The sequence below is a fragment of the Agelaius tricolor genome, unplaced genomic scaffold (assembly GCF_023055355.1).
Source record: "Agelaius tricolor isolate 1412-34295 unplaced genomic scaffold, bAgeTri1.0.p SCAF_9, whole genome shotgun sequence".
Taxonomy (NCBI): domain Eukaryota; kingdom Metazoa; phylum Chordata; class Aves; order Passeriformes; family Icteridae; genus Agelaius; species Agelaius tricolor.
The window spans coordinates 37,747,744-37,755,735 of NW_027269269.1; the positions used below are offsets into that span (position 1 = coordinate 37,747,744).

The 7,992-nt window shown below is 40.5% G+C and overlaps 1 long non-coding RNA gene across 1 annotated transcript; it reads left to right on the forward strand.

Moving 5' to 3' along the window:
- Positions 1-249: 249 nt before the first annotated feature.
- LOC139593216 (uncharacterized) lies at positions 250-6,825 on the forward strand. The gene is made up of 3 exons (XR_011680217.1): positions 250-511; positions 3,739-3,816; positions 4,715-6,825. It is a non-coding gene; the product is annotated as an uncharacterized lncRNA (long non-coding RNA).
- The last annotated feature ends 1,167 nt before the right edge of the window (positions 6,826-7,992 follow it).

A 7,992-nucleotide genomic window follows, 5' to 3' on the forward strand; every position in this document is an offset into this window, starting at 1 on the left:
TTCCAGGGTCAAGGATTGCTTTTGAAAGGTTACTGAGTAAAGTGCAGGCTGTGCAGAAAGCCCAGTGTTATTGCCAGGGATATTGTCCTCCTAAAGAGACTCTTCCCAGTGAGTTAAAAGGGAATCTGTTGATAAATTCCACTTATCACGAGAATGGAGCATTATGTAAACCATGAGAGCTTAAAAAAAAAATAACAACAAAACCAAAACAGAACAAATAGACCAAAACCTTAGCAGCCAGGTAATATGCATGGCTGTGTTAAGGCAACACAGATTTATTTTGTTAAAAAACGCTCTTCACTGCAGTACATGCAGTTTCCACTGAGGTGTGCTAGCTCTCCAAAGATCATCCCTTCTCCCACACCCTTCTCCTGTGCACCTAAAACTGCTGTCATATCCCCAACAATGTCCACTGCTGTGTCTCAGCTTGCTAACCCTTTCATGCCACCATTTTACACACAGCATGTTTTCAGGCAAGAACAGCAAAATGCCAGAGACAAAATCTGCTAAAGTAAGGGATGATTTCTTTATTTTTAAACAAGATAATATAATTAGTTTCTGTCTGAAACTAGCTGTTTTTGTGAGGGACTGACATAGATATTAGCTTTGAATTCATCAAAATGATTGTGTATGTTATTCTGGGAGAATTCTGGGCAGTCTTAACAGTGTGCAAGAGGGGTTTTTCATGCTGTTTTGACATTTGTCTGCTTCCAGGAGCCATTGTGTGATGTTGTACCATCATTATTGCTACCACCATAAATGTAAGCTCCTTCTGCTTTTACATCAGACTGATTTCTCCATTATTCAGACCTATTTAAACACCAAGCACTCCTATTGATGTCTGAAAAAAACAGATAACACAGTAGGGCATTTTTAAATAAGCCACATAATCAGGAAAGTAGCACAGATCCAAAGGTTTAACAAAGGTGAGTCTGGGGAAGAGGGGAGGGGATTTGGTTTTGTCAGCTTCTTGTTATTTGCAGATGCTCAAAAGCAGATTACCTATGATTTTAAGAACAGTTCATTCTGGTTGAAGAGAATAATGACACAATAATTTTCAGCCTACAGGTAATCACTTTAAATGGCCATGAAGTGAATGCTGTGGTAGCTTTCCTTCTCAGCATAAAGCTTATGAGCTCCTAGTGTTGCTGACATGTAACATACATTTTTCAGTCCATCATCAACAAGAGACGTGTTTCCCTGAGAGCCTGTCAGATATTTAAAAGGGGTTTTGCTATGAACTATAAAAAAGGGGAGGGAAAGGGTTTATTAATGTAGCTGGAAGTAATTGAACCTTGTAGCAATGTAAGTATTAACATGAAGTTTGTCTCACAGAATTATCCTGCAGTGTCTCAGAGCATTACTCAGACAGGCAGGGAGGATTCCCCCACCTGGTGCCACATATCAGTGCAGAGGTCTGAAGTGCCCTGTGCATGGAAAGAAACCAGCTCACTTCCACTAAGCCTCCATAGGTGTTTGCCTAGAATGAGAGGAAGTCTTGTGCTCTCTCTTGGCTATCAAAGGAAGCCTGGAGGAGCTGCTCACATGTATGCATCTTGTATTTTATGAAACAAGTGCCTTTCAGATTGTGTTTCCCCAAACATAGAAAATCAAATGCAAAGGATAGCAACTGGATCATTCCCTTCCATTATATCAAGCAGAAGCTGCAAAACAGGATTAGTTAGTCACAAGAGACACTCAAGAAGCCTAGAAAGGGTTCTGCAAGTTTATGCTTTTCCCTTCCTCTCCTGTATTGCAGCACAAGAACTCAGTTTAGAACAAAGGCAGCATGGTCCAAGTACCCTTTCAATTAACCAATTGCCCATGGTGGTGGGGTGCTGCATTCAGGAGCTTGTGTTGAAAAACTCCTCAGATCACATCAACCCTAGCAATCTAAAAATCTCTAAGAAGTACAATTTTCTGGGGACAACTGAAAAAACCCTTCCTCACTAAATGACAAATCAACAGCCCCCTAGGATATAGGCTTGGACACAGTCAGGACGTTACTCTAGCAGGATTTAAGCCCCCAATTAATTTTGCCAGTTTAGGGAACTACACTCAGAGGATTGCTCAGGTATGACAGAGCTAGTGCAAGTCAGGAGCACGTGGGAAAAATGCCATCTGGAAGGCAGGAGATCCAAAAAGATCACTTTCATATGACAATTTTGATTTGTGGGTTGAGATGCCAAAACAAGCAGATTCAGACACTTGTGCATTTGCATTGCATTTTGATGACTCTACAACAGAGCTTGTCAATAATTTTTTTGTTTTTTTTTGAGCTGAGGTCTGCTGGTGCTTTAACTGAGATCTGTTCAGTAAGAACCTCCAGCTTTCCAGCCTCAAAGCTGGAAAATGGCACACTCTAGGTGCTCTCCAAGAGGCTTTGGAAATGGCAGATCTCCTACAGCAGCCTGAGAGACACAAGAGCGCTTGGATTTTGGATCTTTCTTTTAAACTTCCCCATCTTCAGATAAAATCCAATAAAAACTATGAAAGATGCATTTGATGGATGGATCACAGTGAGTCAAACAGGGGCATCTCAAACCTGAGGACAAGCAGAAAAGTGAGGTTTTGCCAGAGGGTTACACAGTTATTAGACAAAATTATAATGTTACAGTAAATATGAGAAAAGCCTGAAGAGGAGAAATTATGGGCTCTTGAAGTAATTTTAGAGGGAAAATAGTCACTGCTGGGTTCATAATTTGCATAGATTTTTATACATCAATATATTCAGTGTTTCAGCACAGCAGTGCTCTTGCAGGACATCCTGCAGGACATCCTTTGCCAGCTACTGCTCCAAAAAGTCAGGAGGTTGGGCTACCCCCTTTCAGTGTAGGAGCACAATGGTTTGCTCAAAGGGCTTTTGCTACCAAAAAGGCAAAGCTACTGAGGATGGAAAACATCAGTTTGCCAGACTTGCCCATCTCCACCCAGACAATGAAGAAATGCCTGTGCTGGGAGCTGCAGTGGAGGTGTGAGCACACATTTCCCTGTGCCTTTGGACCAATCTCTGCAAATCCAGAACTAACAGGGTCTTGGCCTTCCAGCAAGGTCAGGCTTTAGGCACAGTGAAGCAGAGCAATTTCTAGGGGAACAGGCTGCAGGAGAGGCAGAATGACCAGCCTTCATTGCCACAGACCTGCTGCTGAGCTGAAGGAGCAGCAGCCATGGTGTGGGATGGCAACACTCCCTCCTATGAGCAGCAGAGATTTCACAAACCCTCTCTTCTCAAAAAGTGTCAAATGGGCAGAAAGTCTGGCTCTCCAGGGCCCTCCTCAGCGTGTGGCTTCATCACTTACTTGTCCTTCCTTCCTTCCTTCCTTCCTTCCTTCCTTCCTTCCTTCCTTCCTTCCTTCCTTCCTTCCTTCCTTCCTTCCTTCCTTCCTTCCTTCCTTCCTTCCTTCCTTCCTTCCTTCCTTCCTTCCTTCCTTCCTTCCTTCCTTCCTTCCTTCCTTCCTTCCTTCCTTCCTTCCTTTTCCTTCAGTGAAGCAACCCTACCCTAGCCCGTGCTCCCCATATGAGCATTTTCTGTGCTCTGAGGAAATCATGTTCATCCTTTGCAAAAACAGTCAGAGAATCTTACTGAATGGATGGAGGCAGGGTGGAAATAGAAATATTTTTAAAAGGGGGTAAAATCTGCTGATATTATAAGAGGGGGAGTTGGAATTCTGGCCACTCGCCATCCACTCATACCTCAAATAACCAAATATTTGACCCAATTTTTTGTTCTCTTTGCAGAGATGGGCACTAAAAGGATTCTCAGTTATCAAATATGAGCACCAAAATACCACTTCTGCACTTCTAAAAGAGGCTCCAGTAAGTCTACCTATATGTGCTTGGAGTCTTGCAGAACAGCCAGTAGAGTTAAAAATTAAATTAAATCTAAAATATGGCTTTTTTATTGTTTGTTTCTTTAAGCCATATAATAAATGCCTAAAATACTTTTTAAAGACAGTGTTCAAGGGTGCCTGGAACCAAAACTTTGGCTTAATCTCTTTATGGAGACAGCAGGAAACCACAAACTTTAAATCTCCACTGTACTTTCCCAAACATGAAGCATTCAGACTGATGATTTTGATACAGATCCATGTGCAACCATAAGGTCAATGTTAGATTTTGGTGTGTGTGGTTTTTTTATTATATTTTTGTGAGTGACAGATAATACAAATAACACTTGCCATATACTGAATTCATTTTATTGCATCTCAGTCACAATTTACTATTATTAGATGTCCTTGTTTTTAGATGTTAAGAAAATTGTGTTCTTCTATCCACTTCTGGGCGTGAGTGCATAAGAAAAAAACAAGAAAGGAGTTGTTTCTATCCCAAATGCTAAAGTCCCTGTAGATTTTCCTAGCTTTTACATAAGCAAGGGTATGAGTGGTGAGAAGTTATAAATCAGAAGAATGGCTTAGGTGAATACAACTGCTCATCTGAGGCTATGAGGAAAATCAGAGCATTAAGATATGACATTGATTCAAGCTTGTTTTGTGTTGCACTCTGTGCTGAATGATAAAGACACTTTGGGATGGGAAACTGTAATGAATGTATTGAATATATGCATAATTTCTTCTAATTATAGAAAATCTCATCTTAAATCTGAGTGTTAATGGCATTTTAAATGATTTGACTATTTATATTTATATTTATTATTTATGTAGATATCTGATCCTGCACAATGCTGAACTCCATTACAACACCTTGTTTTTCATAGGAGTGTAGGAAAAGGCATCACCTTTATGGAATTGAAGCCTAAAGGCATGGGGAGCTTATTTTTAAATCTTCTAGTCCATAGAAATTTGTCAGTAACATCCAGTCTGAACAACATGAGAGAAGCTGAAGCCTGGCTGACCTACATTGGAAGAAGGAGTCCCAAAAGGTTGCTCACTGGGCAGAGAAAGATGCAAGACCTGAACCATTCCCAGAGAAAAAAGAATGATGAGTGCATGATGAAGACACCTGGACACATTATTCATTTTAAAAGGGTGCAAAATCGAAGGAAAGACATTTACTATCAAAAGAGGACAAAGAAGATTCAACAGAGCCTCAGGAAAACAAGATACAGTTGGCTAAGGAGGAACATCAAGCAGGACCACAGAGGCTTTTGGTTTCCTGAAGAGAATCTCTTGGGTCATTTACCTTTTCATAGATTTGAGCTAGGTAATAGTAGTGCTGTCTTCAAAAAGGAAGGGGATGAAGGGTAATTAAAAGTGAGTTCTATTAGAACCATCTCAGACAATTAGGAATATTTTTTTAAAAGGAAATTTCTTTTCAAGAAAAACCTCTTTTTTTCATGCTAAATGGGAACAGCACTGTTGGTCAGAGTGCTAAATTTCCTCCTAGGAATATTTCAAGAGAATAACAGTGATACACATCCTGTAAAACATCAATTGTACATATGGATGTGTTTGAGGAAGCCTTGACTTTATATCTTTGACACAAGCAAAATAAAGATGAGTACAAGTGCTATAGTTTCTTTTAAAACTGTAATATATCATGACTTGTTAATGTAAAAAAGGGACAACTGCAGGATTACACAAAAATACCTATTTCTTGTACCCCTAAAAAGTCAAGTCCACATGCCTCATCCAGAATCTGATTCAGATCTCCTATAACTGAGCATCCTTATATATATAAATCATCTGACTATTTCTTTATTATACCCCAGTGTTAAATAGCTTTGACATTTGAGAGCATGGTTTGCATTATTACCCTTTCTCTCTCTTTCTGTCCCTCTTCCAGGATAAAAAACCAAAACATTTCTTGAGATTTTTCATTGTTTATACATAACATGCAAACCACTGCACAACTGAAGACAGTACCTCCTCAGGCTTGCCATTTAGACCTTCTGGTTTGTATTTGTGTCCAGTTGATATTTGTGAGAATTTTTTGCAAACACAGGATGAGTCAATGAGCGGGGAAACTTTTTGTTTCATTTCGCGGTCAGTTTTCCAGAGAGTTAAAATGTGCAGAATTCATTGTGAAGTCATGGCAATTTAAGAGCAGAGTGTGGTAGAAGACTCCTTAGGGCCCAAAGTCAGCCAAAGGCACCCAGAGAAATGAAAAACAAACAGAAAACCCCAAACCAAACCCAAAAGATATTAGAATGATGGAATCACAATGTTGGTTGGAAGGGGCCTGTAGAGGTTGTTTAGTCCCAGTTCCTGCTCCAAGCAGGATTATTGCCAGCACTAGATCAGGTCAAACAGGGCTTTGTCTGGCTCTGAGAATGGAGATTTCACAGGGTCCCAGTGTAACCTGTTCCATGACAGCACCACCCTTTCAGCAAGAATTTTCCTAATATACATTTTGAACCTTCCAAGCTGGAATTTTTATTTTTCTGCTTCTCGTTTCATATTCTGCCACTACCAAAAAGAGTTTGACTTTTTCATTTTTGTAACAGCCTTTAAATACGCCAGTGACTGCTATTAACCACTGCTACACCTTCTTCTCTGCCACCCTGGAGAAGTGTGGTTCTGCCATCCTCCATTTGTATGTCAGGTGTTCCTGTAATAACAAAGATGCCTCACAAACCCTGGATCATTGTCTCCACTGGCAGGTGAAGAAGATGCATGGTCAAATAAAAGTTTTCCAGCATTACTGACCTTTTGAAATGTTTGGAAACCAAAATATGTTGCCGAGGATCTGAGCAGAGCAATCGAAGTCTAACTTCAGACAATGCTGTAGACTAACAACATGTATTAAGCTTAGGCAGTCAGCTGCTAAAACTCCATTAGACCAGGAAGGGAAAATCACATATATGTTTGGACAATGTACTGATTATGAGATTCCCCTGTGCAATACATAAATAAATGCCTCTCTTCCCTTTTTCTTGCAACACTGACATGCTTTCACATGTAAAATGCTATGCAAAATATTTTATCACAATTTTTCACCACTATCAAAAGATTCTTATAACCTTTTTCAGTTATTCTACTTTGTACACTTGCTTTGGTTTTTGATAAACACAGTTTCTGACCACAAGTAGGAAATGTTTAGACTCGTGTCTAGGCAACTTCAGTTGGAGGCGACCTACAATGATCATCTAGTCCAACTTCCTGACAGATTCAGGGTCTACCAAAAGTTCAAACATCTCATCAAGGGCGTTGTACAAATGACTCTTTAACGCCAACATACTTGGGGCATTGACCTCTCTAGAAACCCATTACAGGGTTTGACTGTCTCAGTAAACACAAGTTTCCTGATGCCCAGTGTCAGGTGCATCTCCTCAGGTCCATCTTTGAACTCCTCAGGTCCGTCTTTGCACCTCAGGTGCATCTTTGAACTATTCGTATCCCTGGTTTCTCTGGAGAAGAGCTGAGCACTTCCCTCTCCACTTCCTCTCCCCAGAAAACAATGAAGTGACCCCCTTTTATCCAAACTATAGAAGCTCAAAGTCCTTAGCTGCTCTTCATGGGACATTTTGTACATTTTCATTAGTTTTGCTGTCCTCTGGATACTTTTTCAGAATCATGGCATCCCAGATTGGAAAGCACCTTAAAGATCATCTGGTCCAACATTTCTTGGCAAAAGCCAAGATGGTGCAGTCCACTGTCCAGTCAAATGCTAAAATTCTCTTATGTTGGGGAATCCATTCTGGGAAGATTATTTCAATGGCTGATTGCTCTCATTGTGAAAAAATTTCCTCTTTTGTCCAATCAGAATCTCTTCAAGAATTACTTGTACCATTACCCCACATCATTTCCATGCAACTCCTCATAAAAAGGGAATCTCCCTTTTCTTTGTGGCCACCCTTTGAATACAGGAACATGATGATAAGGTCTCCCCTAAGCCTTCTTTTCTCAAGGCTGAACAAAACCAGTTCTCTCAGCCTTCCCTCACGTGGCAGGAAAGGACTTGAACATTCTCCTTGAATTGTGGAGCCCAGAACTGAACAGAGCACATGAGGTGAGGCTGCACCAACATTGAACACAGTGGGACAATCCCCTCTTTTGATCAGCTGGTTTGATGCCCCCTGGAATGGGGTTTGCT